The sequence below is a fragment of the Rhinopithecus bieti genome, unplaced genomic scaffold (genome assembly GCF_001698545.2).
Source record: "Rhinopithecus bieti isolate Rb0 unplaced genomic scaffold, ASM169854v2 scaffold_83718, whole genome shotgun sequence".
Taxonomy (NCBI): Eukaryota; Metazoa; Chordata; class Mammalia; order Primates; family Cercopithecidae; genus Rhinopithecus; species Rhinopithecus bieti.
In genome coordinates this window covers 15,295-33,638 of record NW_016831308.1, presented here as the reverse complement: position 1 = coordinate 33,638, position 18,344 = coordinate 15,295, and the positions used below count along the sequence as shown (strand labels likewise).

The following is an 18,344-nucleotide window of genomic DNA, read 5'->3' as shown; positions in this document are numbered from 1 at the left end:
AAAAAAAAAAAAAAAAAAATACACCTGAGAAAATTCCTAAACTCACTCTAAGAATGAAATAGGTAAATGAGAATTTTTAACAAATGAAATATATTATTAGACACTAATTTTTTTCTGAAACCCAGCTTTTATGCCCTTTATATATATTTTCTTGCCTTTCAAGTCCTACTAATAAAATGCAATTTACCATTAAAAAATGGAAGTCGAAGGCCGGGTGTGGTGGCTCACGCCTATAATCCCAGCACTTTAGGTGGCCGAGGCGGGTGGATCACCTGAGGTCAGGAGTTCGAGACCAGCCTGACCAACATGAAGAAACCCCGTCTCTACTTAAAAAAAAAAAAAAAAAAGGCAGTCAAAATAAGTGAAAACAAATCTTTTCCAGGCGACAAACCAAGGGAGTGTCAGTGCTGATTAGGAAACAGATGTGTCTGACTCATTTGTCAAGTCAGGCCAGCCAATCACTTCAGAGATTCATCCACCGAATCCTGCTCCTGTGCTCGATAACCACTCACTCAGGAGACAATGCATTATGCCCCAGTACTGTCCCACGTGCATTTTACTTTGTAAGTTCTTGCACCATCTCGCTTACATAAGTTGTTTTTTTTTTGTCTTTGGGATACTATTTTTTTCACAAAACTTAGAGAATCCAAGGGGCAAAAATGATTTCTGTTTCCCCCTCGATTTCAGCAACTGATTGGCTGACCAGCAATGTGTCTCCAAGAAAGGGAAGCTAGATTGGGTGAAGACAATCTTAGTGTCTGAAGGGGTTAGCTTTTCAAAGGAAGAGTATGCCAGGAGATCCCTCTCAGCCCCGGGGCATCCACCTACTCCCTTGATGATACACTCTATACCTCAGGTTGTCCTCAGGGAGAAAATAACCCGGGAGCTGATATTCACTAGACACTCTAGTAGACAAAGCCATGGTGGGCATCTTGGTTTATCTCCAGACAGTACTGAAACCCAGGACCAGAAAAAAACTGAAGGTTGACTGAGGACACATCACTCCATAAAGTTTCCAAAGGAAAACCTTGATCTGAAAACTTTCTGATAAGATCTCTGTGCCTAGGGCAGATTAAAAGAAAGAAAAGGCAAAAAGAGTTTTTACAATAGTGTCAGGGAATTATTCTTTGCTTTATTCTCATGGGAAATATTTCCAAACAAAACAATTTTTTTTAAAGTGCCATCCAATGCTTTGTCAAAAAATGATTAATCAAAATACAGTATCAGAAATGTACACCAAAGGAAAAATAGTTGACAATGTGAATCAGGAAAGGAAAGTTGTCATCGGGACTGTCAGAAGAAACTGGAAATCTGGTACTTTACTGCAAGCCAGAGTTAGGCTGAAGGAATGAGGGGTAGAGGGTAGGCTTGAGACACATGGGGGTAGGCTCGGGACACGTGAAAAATCCAGGGGAAAAGCAGTTCCCTGTGGAGTGTGAGAATAATTAAGTGGCAGGCAATTGGACTGAGGTGGCTCTAGTCCCAGGGTTCCTACTTTTTAAAAAATCTTACTCAAATGCATTTTTTTGTAAACTACTACATTAAAAGAAACAAAATCCAGGCTTAACCAATTAACCTCTGATTACATAACCAGGAAATTTCCACCTTGATTGTACAAATTAAGAAAGTATGTAACTGTACCTAACCAATTATTAGATTTGGTTTTCTTCATCACGCACCTTATAAAAGTCTTTCCTTCAAGCCCCTCCCACGAACCACAAACTACAAACCATAGCTGGGTGCTCTATAACTTTTGAATCGCTCTTTGATTAATCTTTAATATTTTTGCGGTGACTCCCAAACATTTTCAATAGGAGAAAACAGGAATTGGGAACTCCACAGACCAAAGCTCTTCCCATTCATGAACCTGCATCCTGAGTCAGGATTCTCCCCTGACGCCCCTCCCTGGTCCCCGCACAATCTGGGAGAGACGAGGCGCTGCTGATGCAGAGGTTCTAGGCCCGGGCACAGTCACTACGCAGGGAGAAGACAGAACTCCCGGGGCCCGGCTGTCAGCGTAGCCGCCATCCTATGGCCGAAGGGGACTGAGGCCGAGCTGGGCAAGGAGAACTCGGGGGGCAGATTGTGGAGCTGACTGAGGTGAGACCTGAGTCCCGCCACAGTCACTTCCCACCGGTTCCAACCAGCTTCTTCCCCTCTTGGGATGTCGGACCCAGCACTCTCACCATTTCTAGGCTTCCAGGGACTCCTGGCGTCTTAGCTGTGGATCTCCCAATATCTGCAGGTCACAGGGCCACAGAGGCTTGACCTGTAGGAGCAGAGGATACACGGAAGTCAAGACGAGACGTGGAGCTCCCGCTGCAGCGAGAAACAAAGGCCGCAGCGCACCCGGAAGCCGTTCCAGCCCAGCGTTTCTGATTGGATAATGTTTAAGACCCGCCCCCTCAGGCCCTGAAGATGCTGGGCTAAATGATCTAGGCTGAGCGCCAGGTTAGGCTGCACCTTTTTCCGGCAGGGGTTCCTCCCTGAGCTGAGCCGGGTCCATCCCAGAGGGTATTTGCATTTAAACTTGTGCGTAAGGTTATATGCATTTATAAATAATTTATTGTATGGCTAGTCACAAATGAAAAGGATATAATAATTATTTTTAAATTTCAACTTTTATGACCTTCCTGGCTTCTGGTCCTTTGAGCAGGGAGCTTGAGTTTTTAAAAAGGAGGCAATCCTCTGAAATAAAATAAATAAAATGTAAAATAAATAAAATGTAAACCACATGTGAATTTTAAGTTTCCTAGTAACCAAACTTTAAAAAGAAACAAGAAGCAGGTGGACTCGGTTGTAATAATTTAAGTAACCCAATATATCCAAAATATTATAATTTTAATATATGAACAATGTGTAATTATGAATGAAGTAAGTACATATATTTGGAGCGAAATCACTGAAACTAACTCTGTATTGTACCTTTCTAGCACATCGCAATTCAGACCAGTCACATTTTAGACACCCAGCAGCCACACATGGCTAGTAGCTGTCACATTGAAGTGAAGCTCTGACATCAGCGGGCTGAAGGGCCTGAACATCCCCTTTCTGCCAGAGGTAAGGTGACAGCCTCTCTTTACCAACATCTCTTTTTAATTCCGAGGATGAAACAGAAAAGAGTGACCATAGAAAAAGCAGAGGGCAGCAGGAATAAAATAACCACTGTTTGCCATCTGTTGCCACCCCTCTTCCAGAGATCAGACAGTGAACAAAGGCTGATGGGCCCACAGGCGAAAAACCTCTGTCTTCAGATCTGTCCACAGTCTTGACCTCCAATTATTAGATATGAAGAAAATAGATTAAAGGCAAACTTATTCTGCTACGTGACCTTGGCCCTAATGGTCAGGCTGTGGTTATCTGTTTTCTCCTGTGATGTGAGATAGTTGTGAGTATAAGTGCCAACCACATATATACATGCCCACATGTACTCCTGCATTATTCAGTATTGTCTTACAAGACATCCAACTTTAAATCAGGGAAAACTCAGTAGCTTTAGGGTGTCTACTATTAGAAGGTAACTGGTAATCAACCTGTCATTAAATCCCAGCATCCTAACTGCACTGGGTGCATGTATTAGTTAGCTACTGCAGCATAACAAAACATCCAAACTTAGTAGGTCATAATTGAGATAGTCATTTAGGCTGGTCTCAACGGGGCCATCCTTCTGGTCTCAGCTGAGCTCCTTCACACATGTATCATCAGCTGCTTGTTGACTGGGCAGCTGTGTTTCTGGGAGTGCACTTCTGATTCTGTGACTGTCAACGGGCAACTTGTTTCTCCACCCCATGGCACCTTATCCTCCAGTTGGCTAACATGGGCTTTTTTTATGGAGATGACAGCATTATGAAATAAAAATAGAAGCATTCAAGACCATTTGAGTCTAGGCCCCAAACTAGCCCACCGTCATGTTCACAAGTTTCCACTGTCCTGTGTAAACAAGGCCAGCCAGCTCCAGTGTTCAGAAAACAGGTTCTGGACCTCGATGGGAACAGCTGTAAAAGCACCTGGCAATAGACATGGATATAGGAGAAATGAAAAATTGCTACCATTTTTGCAATCAGTATCATTCTGCCCTTTTTTGTGTATGTTGTTTATAGAACTCTTCCACATCAAGAAACTTGTCCAAAGACCCACAGTTACTAAGTGGCTGGGCTGAGACTCAGGATCAACTGTGTCTGACTCCAAAGCGCATTCACCTCCATAGATCACAATACAATGCTAAAGTAGCTGCCACAGATCCTTGAAATCCTGAATAGTGACACTTTAATAATAGAATCAAGATCCCTTAAGATTTGTGACTATATAATACTGTTTATTATTGGGAATAATCCTCCTAAGAAATTGCAGAAGCACACGGTGGCTCACACCTGTAATCCTAACACTTCGGGAGGTTGAGATAGGAAAATCACATGAGCTCAGGAGTTCAAGTGCAGCCTGCACAACATAGTAAGATCCTGCCTCCACGAAAAAAAATTTAAAAATTAGCCAGACATAATAGTGCATTACTGTAGTCCCAGTTACTCAGGTGAATGGAACAGGAGGATTGCTGGGCCCTGGAAGGTGGAGGCTGCAGTGAGCCATGAGGAGTTATACCACTGCACTCCAGTCAGGTTGATAGAATGAGACTCTGTCTCAAAAAAAAGAAAAAAAAAGAAAAGAAATTGCAGACACAATTTTAAAAGACATAGAATACTTTGGGAAAACAGGTTAGGGACAAGTTTACAAAACCAAAGTCCAATGACACATTATGTATTTTTAATCACAGAAAAAAAAAATTGAAAACTTTTAAAAGAAAAAAAACTTGCGGGTCGTGGTGGCTCACGCCTCTAATCCCAGCACTTTGAGAGGCCAAGGTGGGTGGATCACCTGAGGTCAGGAGTTCAAGACCAGCCTGACCAACACGAGAAACCCCGTCTCTACTAAAAATACAAAAATTAGCCTGGCGTGGTGGCAGGCACCTGTAGTCCCAGCTACTCAGGAGGCTGAGGCAGAAGAATCGCTTGAACCTGGGAGGCAGAGATGGCGGTGAGCCAAGATCGCGCCATTGCACTCCAGTCTGGGTGACAGAGCGAGACTCCGTCTCAAAAAAAACAAAACAAAACAAAAACAAAAAAGAAAAAGGAAAAAAAAAGAACTTTAGAGAAATCAAATTTAACAGAGTTTAATCAAGCAAAGACTGACCTGCAAATCAGGTACCCTGTGAATTCAGAGTAGGCCCAGAGGGACTCCAGCACAATCCTATGGTGGAAGATTAATGAACAGAAAAAGCAAAGTGACATACAGAAAATGAAAGTGAGGTACAAAAATAGCCATATTGATTACAGCCTGGAATTTGCCTCATTTGAACATGGTTTGAACAGCTGATATCCTTTTATTGGCAAAAACGCAGTGATTGGTACAGGAATAGGTTACACTGTATTTACATATCTAGTTAGGTTTGAGTTTACCATGTACAAAAAAAGAAACAACCTATTGATCAAAATTAGGGAGCTGTGTTGGTCAGGCCTGTTGTCCTGGTGCCTAAGGAAGCAAGGCTAAGCGTTCGAGGCCAGGCTGGGGAACACAGAAACCTCTCATCTATATTGTTAAAAAAAAAAAAAGGAAAAAAAAAAAAACAAGCTTGCTGGGCTCAGTGGCTCATGCCTGCAATCCCAGCATTTTGGGAGGCCAAGGCAGGCGGATCATCTGAGGTCAGGAGTTCAAGACCAGCCTGACCAACATGGAGAAACCCCCCCATCTCTACTCAAAATACAAAATTAGCCAGGCGTGGTGGCACATGCCTATAATCCCAGCTACTTGGGAGGCTGAGGAAGGAGAATTGCTTGAACCCGGGAGGCAGAGATGGTGGAGATGGCGGTAAGCTGAGATTGTGCCATTGCACTCCAGCCTGGGCAACAAGAGCAAAACTCTCTCTCAAAAAAAAAAAAAAAAAAAAAAAAATTACACACTGTAGGCCGGGTGCAGTGGCTCACGCCTGTAATCCTAGCACTTTGGGAGGCCAAGGCGGGCAATCACTTGAGGTCAGGAATTGAATTTTCAGCTTGATTATGTCACATTTAGCATGAGTGACTCCATTTTGGTTGAGTTGGGTCTGTTTGGGCCTAGTGCACGAGCTCAGTCCAGAACAATGGCCTCCAATAATTTTGTTTTAAAAATTCCTCCCTCGGCCAGGCGTGGTGGCTCATGCCTGTAATCCCAGCACTTTGGGAGGCCGAGGTGGGCGGATCACGAGGTCAAGAGATCAAGACCATCCTGGCCAACATGGTGAAACCCCGTCTCTACTAAAAATACAAAAGAAAATTAGCCGGGCATGGTGGTATGCGCCTCTAGTCCCAGATACCCGGGAGGCTGAAGCAGGAGAATTGCTCGAACCTGGGAGGCAGAGGTTGTAGTGAGCCAAGATCATGCCACTGCACTCCAGCCTGGTGACAGAGTGAGACTCCGTCTCAAAAAAATAAAAAATAAAAATAAAAATTCCTCCCTTTTGGTTAAGTTCTCACATAGGTCACAGTGTGACCAAAATTCAGGGTCTTAGTGCCACTCTCAATTTTATTATTTTGAGTTTTGTCCTATTAGGTTATTCATAGGTTATGGTGTTCCGATGGTCACATAAATCTTTGAGTTTTTCTCATTCCAGTTAAAGAGAAACCAGTTGATATTCTAGAGATGACTAGATGTGAACACATAACTTTTGAAAGAATACAGTGCAGTAGAGAGACACTCTTGACTTTCAAGAGGATAATACCAAAAGTTTCAAGTATGCTTATAAGCCAGGGTCCCCATGAACCAATGAACTAAAATTAAGTAGATCAAATAATTAGTTAGATAAATAGTCTGCTCATTTCAACCCAGGAGCCTGTTCATTAATCCCCTACAACTGAATCTCTGATCATAACTGATGTATTTCTCCACGTGCAACTACAAGTATTAGCAACTACACAGACACTTCTCTGTTCATCTGGTAAGTAATTTGGAGAAATTCTATTATTTAGCATAACTTTAGTAAGAAAATTTAAAGTCTGTAGTGTAACCATAGATTTTACAATAGAATCTGCTGGCCAGGTGCAGTGGCTCACACCTGTAATCCCAGCACTTTGGGGGGCTGAGGCAGGCAGATCACCTGAGGTCAGGAGTTCGAGACCAGGCTGACCAACATGGAGAAACCCCATCTACTAAAAATACAAAAGTAGCTCGGCATGGTGGCGCATGCCTGTAATCCCAGCTACTTGGGAGGCTGAGGCGGGAGAATCGCTTGAACCCAGGAGGCAGAGGTTGCAGTGAGCTGAGATCATGCCATTGTACTCCAACCTGGGCATCAAGAACAAAACTTTGTCTCAAAAAAAAAAAAAAAAAATCACTGTAGAATCTGCTATAGAACCTATTATGGGAGATAAATTTCTAACCATTGCCTCATTTACTCTAAACCACAGGAAAAAAAGACCTAACAAATCAGGCTCATTTAGAAGAGTAATGGCCTCCTGGCAATGATCCAAAACCTACCCTGGATAAATTCCATTTAATTTATAAAGTAGGTTAGGAGAAATGGACTAATATTCTCTTTCTGATATTATGAGGCAACAAATGTCCTTTTAGAAATTATCACCCACATGAGCCTTTCATCTTTTACCTATCAAGATACAAGTATTTTCATATATAAGGTTCGCTGCAAAATCTTCCACATATAAAATTATATCCCATGAGTGCACACAAGAGACCCCTTTTTTATTTCTGTCATTTGGAGAGCCATAAGAAAATAATGGTGAACTAGGGTGTCATGATAGCAGAGATGTCTTATTTTTTTATCTTGTGGGAAAAAAAACTATCTACAACAAAGTTGCCATCTGCTTTTGAGGAGAAACATCCCTGGTTAGCTTTACTTTAAGATCGCCTATGTGTTTAAAATTGCAAGAGTTTGAGGGTACCCTTCTGAGTTGTGAGATTATGAAACCAGGGTTTAAGGTCCTGAAGTCTTGCTGCAGTAGAGATGGCAGGCAGACTCAATCTCTGGGTTCTAGATTATAAAGGGTTTTACCATACTCAGTCAGTAGACGACTAAAAGCATTCTTTACCTGGTGAAAATATGCTTTGCCATAATACATTAAAGCCTTGCTGCATTTAGTAATATTAGACTTCAGTAGCAGAGGATACGTGAGGTTCTATTATGAGATGCTTTGGCCCTCCAATGACTATTTTATAAGGATCAACACATTTTTTTTCACTCTAAGTAGATCTGATTTTCATCAATCTGCAATTACAAAAGCAATCCAGTCACTTTAGCTAGCTTTTCTCAATACTATTTTATCTGTAACACCTTATTTAACAGTTTCACAACTTGTCTAATGAAATAAGTATCTTTATCTTTGGAGACTTTTTCAGAAATGTCCCATGAGGAAAACCTGTTTCCTAATATCTTTTAACATCAGCCTTCTTACATAAGAAAGTTGTTTGTTTGTTTGTTTGTTTGAAACGGAGTTTCGCTCTTGTTGCCCAGGCTGGAGTGCAATGGTGCGATCTTGGTTCACTGCAACCTCCACCTCCCGGGTTCAAGCGATTCTCCTGCCTCAGCCTCCCCAGTAGCTGGGATTACACGCATGTGCCACCACACCCAGCTAATTTTGTATTTTTAGTAGAGATAAGGTTTTTCCATGTTGATCAGGCTGGTCTTACTTCCAACTTCAGGTGATCCTCCCACCTCAGCCTCCCAAAATGCTGGGATTACAGGTGTGAGCCACCGCGCCCAGCCAAGAAAGCTTTTATGCTACCAGCAAACATGCATTATAAATGACAAATGAATAAAATTTCTGTATAAATGTTTAAATGGCCCATCAGGTAGCAGAAAACATGAAGTTTTGCTTGTCTTCTGATGATCGTATGTTTGACACACAAATTGTCGTAATCTATTCTAGTAATTTAGAGTAGTCACCACACACATACAAACACACACATTTAATATATATTTAAATTAGATTATTTTATCTCTTCTTTGATTAAGAATGGAACACAGCACTTTTAATAATGGAAGATTTAAGAACTCAGGAATGAACAAGTGGCTCTTGGCTGTCTATGTTCTCCATGAGTCCACACTTAACATTAAATTTATGTCGTCTTAAATATCAGGTTTCTTTCTCCAATTTAGGAGCATAGCACTGATAACTGAGGGGCTATCATAGGTAATTTGACTTGCACAACAAAGTTTATTCAAATGGCATAACTAAACAATTTAGTGGTCAGGCGTGGTGGCTCACACCTGTAATCCCAACACTTTGGGAGGCCGAAGCAGGTGGATCACGAGGTCAAGAGATCGAGACTATCCTGGCCAACATGGTGAAACCCTGTCTCTACTTTATGTTTTTGTTTACTTTTTCAAAGATCAGTTGGCTGTTAGTATTTGGCTTTATTTCTGGGTTTCCTATTCTGTTCCATTGGTCCATGTGCCTATTTTTATACCAGTACCATGCTGTTTTGGTAGCTGTAGCCTTGTAGTATAGTTTTAAGTTGGGTAATGTGATGCTTCTAGATTTATTCTTTCTGATTAGTTTTGCTTTGGCTATGCGTGCTCATTTTTGGTTCCATCTAAATTTTAGGATTGTTTATTCAAGTTCTATGAAAAATAATAATTTTATTCAGGTAAGAATTACCTTGAATTTGTAGATTGCTTCTGGCAGTATGGTTACTTTCACAATATTGTCTCTACCTATCCATGAACATGGATGTTTTTCCCTTTGTGTTATCTATGATTTCTTTCAGCAGTGTTTTGTAGATTTTCTTTTAGAGATCTTTCACTTCCTTGGTTAGCTATATTTCTAAATATTTTGTTTTCGCAGCTGTTGTTAAAGAAGTTGAGTTCTTGATTTGATTCCCAGCTTGGTGGCTGTTGGTGTGTAGCAGTGCTACTGATTTGTGTAAATTGATTTTGCATCATGAAACTTTACTGAATTCATTTATCAGATCTATAAGCTTTTGGGTGAGTCCTTAGGGTTTTCTACATATTTGATTTTATCATCAGTGAACAGTGACATTTTGACTTCCTCTTTACCAATTTAGATGCCCTTTATTTCTTTTTTCTTTTTTTTTTTTTTTTGAGACGGAGTTTCGCTCTGTCGCCCAGGCTGGAGTGCAGTGGCCGGATCTCAGCTCACTACAAGCTCCGCCTCCCAGGTTCACGCCATTCTCCTGCCTCAGCCTCCCGAGTAGCTGGGACCACAGGTGCCCGCCACCTCACCCGGCTAGTTTTTTTTTTTTTTTTTTGGTATTTTTTAGTAGAGACGGGGTTTCACCGTGTTAGCCAGGATGGTCTCGATCTCCTGACCTCGTGATCCGCCCGTCTCGGCCTCCCAAAGTGCTGGGATTACAGGCTTGAGCCACCGCCCCCGGCCGATGCCCTTTATTTCTTTCTCTCGTGTGCTTGTTCTGGCTAGGACTTCCAGTACTATGTTGAATACAAGTGGTGAAAGTGCCCATTCTCATCTTGTTCCACTTCTCAGAGGAAACGTTTTCAACTTTTCCCTGTTCAGAATATTGCTGGCTGTGTGTGTGTCATAGATGGATTTTATTACCTTAAGGTATGTCCCCTTTATGCTGATTGTAAGGATAGCTGAGAGAAAGGACGAGTAGACCCAAAGTCAGGCAAGCAAGTTTTATTGTCCTGCCAGGCTGCTCCTTGACAGGCAGAGGAGGCAACCCCGCTTACAGACTACAGCGGGGCTTTATAGGGCAAGGAACTGGGTTGGGGTGTGGGGACTGAGTCTGGAGTACAGGTGTCCTAACCACATCCTGGAGATGTTTTTTGCCAGCTTTGTTATGCAAAGTGGACAGGTGTTCTGAACGCATCCTGAACGCATTGGCCAGTTCAGCTGAAGTCCTTTGATCACAAAGTTACTGGAAGGGTCAGTGGTGGGGGGGGTCTACTTCTAGCCTCAGGGGAGCTGCATGGGGGTCACAAAGGACTGTATTGGAAGACTTATGGGAAAGGAGGGGAACAGTCTAGTTGGGTTGACCCTAACATTCTAGCCTTTTAATAGATGATGGAAAAGGGGCATTGTTCTTGTCAGGTTGCTTCAAGCTGAATGGGAGCAGTGGTTAGGAGAAGAGGCTGGAAGGTAGGGATTGGTTTTGGTTCTGGTTTTGAAATTGTTAGTGTTCTTGGAGTAACATCATGTCCTGTATGGTTCCGTGGGTGAAGGCCCGGAAGCGGTTCTGTGAAAACTGAGGAACAGGCGCAAGGGGCAGGGCCCAAAGGCCTGGAGAAGGAGGATAGTTATAACAGGGCCAAAGAGGGGGAGTAGCCAGGGGTCCCAAGATCTCAAGAACCGAGAGAAAAAGGGGGCCAAGACAGCCAGGCAGAGAAGCTGTTTTCTTTTATTTTTTGGGCTTGATCTTTGAGTTTTTTAACTGCATCTTGTACCAAACCTGATTGGCTGAGATACAAACAGCACAGCTTATCTAAGAAAATGCAGAGACCTCCTTTTTTGGCATTAAGTCAAGACCTCTGCGGTTTTGGAGGACTACTACTGCAATGAATCTAATTGTGATTGGAGGTTTGAGATGGTGTTAGCTATGTCCTCTGTATTGTATGTAAGGTCTTTTGAGAGTGAGTGATAGTAGGTGAGGGAAGTGAATAGTCCTGCTACTCCAGTTCCTGCGGGAGTGGCAATTCCTAGTCAGGCAAGTAAGCGTATGAGTTGTATGGCTCAACGATGCCGAACTGAGTCCTGAATTGGGATAGGCAGGGATTGGTTTCCTGGTGCAATGTCAATTTTGGGACTAAGAAATACCAGGGTGCAGGTGCCGGTCCAATTGGTGGGGAGGCAGAGATAAATTGAGGTGCCACATAGGAAGAATATGCCTTGGCTAGGTAAGCAGAATTTGTTGTGTATGTTAAAAAGATGTGTAAGTTTGTTGTCTTTGTACATCCATGCCCCTAGGGTGCTAGCTAAGGCAGCTGAGGTGAGTGGTTGTAAGGGTGTGTTTGGAGTTTTTTGGGCAGAGTTTTTGCCTTTACTTTCCCAGCAGAAGAGGAAGCATTTTGTGTCTGTTAAGAGCTGGTTAGAGGGGTTGTCTTTAAAGGATGGGATGAGGAGGTATTCATCTGTAGTGGGGGGATGAGCTTCACGGGGGATGGGGTCCAGGTTTGGAGGGATAGGCAGGGTGTCTTCCCTTACAGTATCCAAAGTTTATGTTCTGTAGGAGGGTGATGTTAATTTGGTGGTGGGGCAAGGGGAGGGTAGTGCCTAAAAAGCATAAGGTAACCCTGAAGATCTGGGGATTGGTATGGTCAACTGGGCCCTGGAGTCGTAGGGTAAAAGTAGAGTGGCTTGAAGGTAGGTGGTTGTCCAGAGGATAGGTGGCATTGAATGTATAAAGGGACTTGAAGAGTTAGAAAGGTATTAGTGGTTATGGGACCTAGGATGGGCTTTGTATGGTTAGTATAGGGGGCCAGATAATTGAAATAGGTACATAATAATAGAGCTGCTTGTCCTGTTGCAGTGAGAGGCTTGTTTGAGCTAGAAAAGGAGTTAGAATGGTCTATTCAGGCTTTTAAGTCTCGGAATTGGAGGGGGGCACCTAGTTCATAATGGGGGTGGAAGGCTACTTGGGTAAAAACCCAGTCCTGAGCTGAAGCAGGAATTGTGGTGTAAGCTGTAGTTGATAGGTAAAAACAAAGCTAGCAGTTGCCTGCTAGAGTGGGGTTAGCTTCTTTTAATAGGGAGTGTGTAAGATTGAGGGTTTTGTGAAGGTAGTTAGGTATTGGTGGAGAAGGAGAGCTACAGTGTGAGGGAGCAGGAGGGGCAGGAGGAGTAAACAGGCAAAGGGTAACTATGAAAGTGAAGAAATGGGTTTCATCTTGGATAAAGTTACACAAGTTACCTTGGAAGGTGAGGTCAGTTATCCAGTCAAGGAATGCAGGGAGGTTAGGTTGTTCTGGGTAAAACCATGAAATGTCTTCTATGAGGCAGTGAAGGAAGAGGGTGAAATGGCAGGACAGGCAAAGGCAGGACATTTAGGAGGGATAGTTACTTGTTGGTGGTCTTTATTCCTATAATAAGGAGGATTATGAGGCAAAAGGCTATAGAAATTGAGATTTTCTGTTTGAAGTTCCACCCTGGGGGTGTTACAGATATATTCCTGTGGCAAAGAGCAGAGTAAGTAAGGCAATTCCTGTAAGGGCAGTGCAGTAAATGATTTCCATTAATGAGGGTTCGGATATTTAACAGTAAAGGGTGGTAACTTATCTGTTATGATTCATGGCGGGGAGAGTGGGGTCTTCTGGGATGGGTTTAAGGCGGAATTGGGTTGGTCCGAGGAGAGTGATGGAGTATTTGCAGGGAACAGCTGGTTGGTTAGTTGGTGGCAGGTCAGTTGCAGGGGCCCTTTTTAATCTGGAAAGATGGTACCAGGAGTTGTCCTGAAAGTTTGGCTGCAGGGGAGTAATGAGAAGAACTTGGAAAGGGCCTTCCCACTTTGGTTTAAGGCTCATTGGAGTGAGGGTTTTTAGGAAGACATATTCTTCTGGAAAAAGGGTTTGGGCGGCGGGGCCTTGGTGGGGTTTTGGGAGGGCCTGGTCTGCTTGGTCGCAGAGGAGATGACAGATGAGGGAGAGTGTTGGGAGGTATTCTCCTAAATGAGAGTTAGGAGGGGGTCTGTTTTGTAAGAGGAAAGGGCGTCCATACATTAACTTGAATGGACTGAGGAAGGAGGGGCTTTTGAACTGGCTCTGATGCGGGCCAGTGCTATAGGTAAAAGGGAGGTCCATGGTTTTTTGACTTCAACAGTGAGTTTGGTTAACTGAGTCTTGAGAATCTCATTTGCCGTTTTGACTTTTCCAGATGACTGGGGCTGGTATGGGATATGGAGGTGCCACTGAACACCAAGGGAGAGAGAGACTTGTTGGGTGATTTGGGAGATGAAGCTAGGGCCATTGTCTGATTGTATGGAGTGAGGGAGACAAAATCTAGGGATGACTTCTGTTATAAGAATTTGAGGCCGGGCGCGGTGGCTCAAGCCTGTAATCCCAGCACTTTGGGAGGCCGAGATGGGCGGATCACGAGGTCAGGAGATCGAGACCATCCTGGCTAACATGGTGAAACCCCGTCTCTACTAAAAAATACAAAAAACGGCCGGGCGCGGTGGCTCAAGCCTGTAATCCCAGCACTTTGGGAGGCCGAGGCGGGCGGATCACGAGGTCAGTAGATCGAGACCATCCTGGCTAACACGGTGAAACCCCGTCTCCACTAAAAACTACAAAAAAAAACTAGCCGGGCGAGGTAGCCGGCGCCTGTAGTCCCACGCTACTCAGGCGGTCTGAGGCAGGAGAATTGGCGTGAACCCGGGACGCGGAGCGTTGCAGTGAGCTGAAGGATCCCCCACAGACTCCAGCCCGGGTGACAGAGCGCGAGACTCCCCCGTCTCAAAAAAAAAAAAAAAAACAAAAAAACTACAAACACTAGCCGGGCGCCGGTGGCGGGCGCGCTGTAGTCCCAGCTACCCCGGAGGCCTGAGGCAGGAGAATGGCGTTGAACGCCGGGAGGGCGAGCTTGCAGTGAGCTGAGATCTGGCCCCACTGCACTACCAGGCCTGGGTGACAGAGCAGACTCCCGTCCTCAAAAAAAAAAATAAAAAAAAAAAAAAAAAGAATTGTGAGAGACTTCTGGCGCTTTTCTGAAAGGGTAGGAAGGTGCTTCTTACCCAGGCCTGAGAAGAAGGTGTCTATGAGGGTAAGAAGATATTTAGCTTTTTTGATGGGAGGCATGTGGGTGAAGTCTACTTGCCAGTTCTCCCTTGGGAGTGTTCCTCTGAGCTACTGTGTAGGGATGAGGAGACAGTGGAGGGCCCATTGGGAGGAAGTAATAGATCATATATGAGAGTTTGAGGTTATGTCTTTTAGTGAGGTGAATAGATGGGGGGAGGAGAAATAAGAGCAAAGGAGCAGGTACAGGGGGCATGCACTGATATGGAAGGATTGATGAAAAGATGTCAGAATTTCCTTAGTTTGCTCTTGGGGAGGACAAGCTTTTGATTTTGATTATCCAGTCCCCTTGAAGGGAGGCTCCTTGCTGTAGTAGTGAAGACTTTTTGGTGGGAGAGTACTTGGGTTGGACTGCTGGCGTAACAAGGAGGAGAGAGGCAAGGACAGAAGAGAGGGAGGTTTATTTTGCTGCCTCATCAGCCTTTCTGTTCCCTTTTGAGATTTTGTCTTGATCCTGTTTGACGTCCTTGACAGTGTATAACTCCTGCTTTACTTGGGAGGTGTGTGGCCTGAAGGAGTTGGGGGCCGTTAGTGATGGGGGTTCCTTTGGCAGGAAGGAATCCTCTCTCTTGTCAGATGGCAGAATGGGAATGAAGAATGTGATAGGCATATTTGGAGTCTGTGTAAATGTTGACTTGTTTGCCTTTGGAGAGGGTTAGGGCTCTGGTGAGAGCTATGAGTTCTGCTTTTTGGGAGGAGGTTCCTGAGGGTAGGGGCTTAAGGGTAGGGGCTTAACCTCAATTACTTGGTTTAAGGTAACTACTGCATACCCAGCAATTTTGAGAGAGTTGGCAGCTCCGGAAGAGGAGCCATCTATGAATAGTTGGTCATCTGGATTAGTGAGAGGCCTGGAGGAGATGTTAGGGAAGTGTGGTTGCAGGTGGTCTAGAATTTCAGTACAGGAGTGGGAGGGAGGCAAGGAAGATATTGGAATTAGAGATGCAGGGTTCAGGGGGGAACTTTTGGCAAGATGGAACTCGGGGTTGTTGAGAAATCGGGCATGAAGAAGCTGGATGAGGGACGGGGAGAGAACGCTTAACACTGGGGAGGAAAGGAGGTCCTGTAGGTTATATGGACTGTGGATGGTGATGTCTTGACCAAATGTTAGCTTTTTACTTTCTAAGGCCAGGGTGGCAGCTGCCGCTAGAGCTCTGAGGCAGGTTGGCCATCCTTCAGAAGTATTGTCTAGCTGTTTGGAGAGGTAGGCTATGGGGGCAAAGGATGGAGGACTTCCTTTTAGTTGGCCAAGGACACCAAGGGCTATTCCTTGGTTTTCAGTTGTGTAGAAGGTGAAAGGCCAGGAAATATTAGTCAAACATAGGGCTGGAGCAGTTTTAAGTTTGTGGAAGCTAAGGACTATGTTGTGGGAGGGATTTAGGGGCTCATTAGGGTGCCTTTGGCTGCTTCATAGAGGGAGTGGGCTAAGAGGGTGAAGTTGGGGATCCATATTCTGAAAAAGTCTGCTAGCCTTAGGAATGAAAGACTTTCACTTTTTGAGGAAGGTGAAGATAGGTTGTCTATTAAGGCTGCCCATGCCAGGGTCATGACTCAGGACCTGGAGGAGAGTTGAACTCTTAGGTAGGTCACCTAAGGGTTCCTACCTTAGGTGTAGAAACCTGTGGGTGATTTCTAGGGGTGGAAAGCTGTGCTTTGGAGGGAAAGAGTCTATAGCTTTTATCAGCAAGGAAATTGAGAAGGTTGGTAGTGTGGGTTTGGGAGTCTTTTAGGGAGGGGCTACAGAGGAGGAGATCACCTACATATTGAAGAAGATGGCTGGGGGAAAGGTTTAAGGAGGTGAGGTCTTGAGCTAGGGCTTGCCTGAAGAAATGAGGGCTATCCCTGAAGACTTGAGGGAGAATAGTCTATATGAGTTGTTGTGACTGGAGGGTGTTGGGGTCAGTCCTGGTGAAAGCAAAGAGGTTTTGGGAATCAGGATGTAGAAGAATGGTGAAGAAGGCATGTTTTAGGTCAATTGCAATGTAGTGGGTGGTGTTTGAGGGGACAAGAGAGAGAAGTGTATAGGGGCTAGGGACTACAGGATGGATAGGGAGGACAGCCTGATCGATGGCTTGGAGGTCTTGAACAAGTCAGTATAAGCCATCAGATTTTTTAACAGGGAGGATGGGGGTGTTATATGGAGAATGTGTTGGTCTAAGAAGACCGTGTGAGCAGAGCTTGTTCATGATGGGCTGGAGGCCCTTTTGGTGGGTTAGGGAGACGGGATATTGGAGAATTTGGGAAATTTGGATTTTTTTTTTTCTTTGACCGAGTTTTGCTCTTGTTGCCCAGGCTGGACTGCAATGGCATGATCTCAGCTCACTGCAAACTCCGCCTCCTGAGTTCAAGCAATTCTCCTGCCTGAGCCTCCCAAGTAGCTGGGATCACAGGCGTGCACCATCATGCCTGGCTAATTTTGTATTTTTAGTAGAAACGGGGTTTCACCATGTTGGTCAGGCTGGTTTCAAACCCCTGACCTCAAGTGATCTGCACACCTTAACCTCCCAAAGTGCTAGGATTATAGGCTTGAGCCACCACGCTTGGCCTTGGAGGGGTCTTTTAATTTGGTTTTGATGGGGTCATGGTAAGCAGCTATGGAAAGGGTGGCGGTATCCCACACTACTGGGTTAACCAGAGAGGTGGGAAGTGGCTACGGGGGAGTGGGGTCAGGGGCCGGGAGCAGGAGGGACTCTGGTTGAGGGAGGCAGGAAAAGGTGATAGAAGCCTTAAATTTGGCTAAAAGATCCTGGCCTAGAATGGGGGTAGGGCAGTGAGGCATGATAAGGAGGGAGTGTGAAAAAATAGTATTAAACAGGGAACAAGTAAGGGATTCAGTGGCACGTGGATGTGAGATGAGTCCATCAACCCCCACGACAGAAACCTGGGAGGGACGAGTGTGTCCTGAAAATTCAGGCAAAGCCAAGTAGGTGGCCCTGGTATCGACTAAAAAGGAGATCGGCTTACCTGCTACTAGCAGAGTTACCCTGGGCTCCAATACAGTGATGGCAGATGGGGCCAGGGGCCCTGGGCTCCATCCGTCTTCAGCAGCCAGGCCAAGGAACTGTGGGAGTGTGAGTGATTCTTCACTCTTTGCTTTGCCAGGGCTTTGAGGAGTCGACCTGTTAGTCTGCTTAAGAGGACAATCAGATTTCCAGTGGCCATTTTGTTGGCAGGCTGGGAAAGGAGTTTTTGGAACTCATGGGTTAGGACATGCCCACCCCGATGGCCTTCTTTGCCACACTTAAAACAAGGCCCGGGGGATTACTGCTCTCGGGTCTTTTGTACCGTTGGGTGCTATGGCTAGGTTGGCAGATAGCTGCTGCTAGAAGCTGGTATTTAGCACGACCTCTTTGGGCTTTAACTAATTTATTTAGCTCATCTGTGTTATTGAAGACTTTGAAAGCCAGGTTAAGGAGGTCTTGTGGGGTCTGAGGGCTGTCTTCCACCTTTTTTAGTTTGCACTGTATGTCAGGAGCAGATTGAGAGATGAAATGGGTATTAAGAACAATAGTTCCTTCCCGGGAGGTGGGGTCAACGTGGGTGTGTGTGTGTGTGTGTGTGTATATATATATATATATATTTTTTTTTTTTTTTTTTT

At 44.5% G+C, this 18,344-nt stretch overlaps 1 pseudogene across 1 annotated transcript in view; it reads left to right on the top strand.

Annotated features, from left to right (window-relative positions):
* The first annotated feature begins 3,016 nt into the window (after positions 1-3,016).
* Positions 3,017-18,344, top strand: part of LOC108524516 (UPF0690 protein C1orf52-like) — a 28,427-nt pseudogene continuing 13,099 nt past the window's right edge. Inside the window, exon 1 of the transcript XR_001884072.1 lies at positions 3,017-3,060. The product of XR_001884072.1 is annotated as a UPF0690 protein C1orf52-like (transcript). The remainder of the gene's footprint in view (positions 3,061-18,344) is intronic.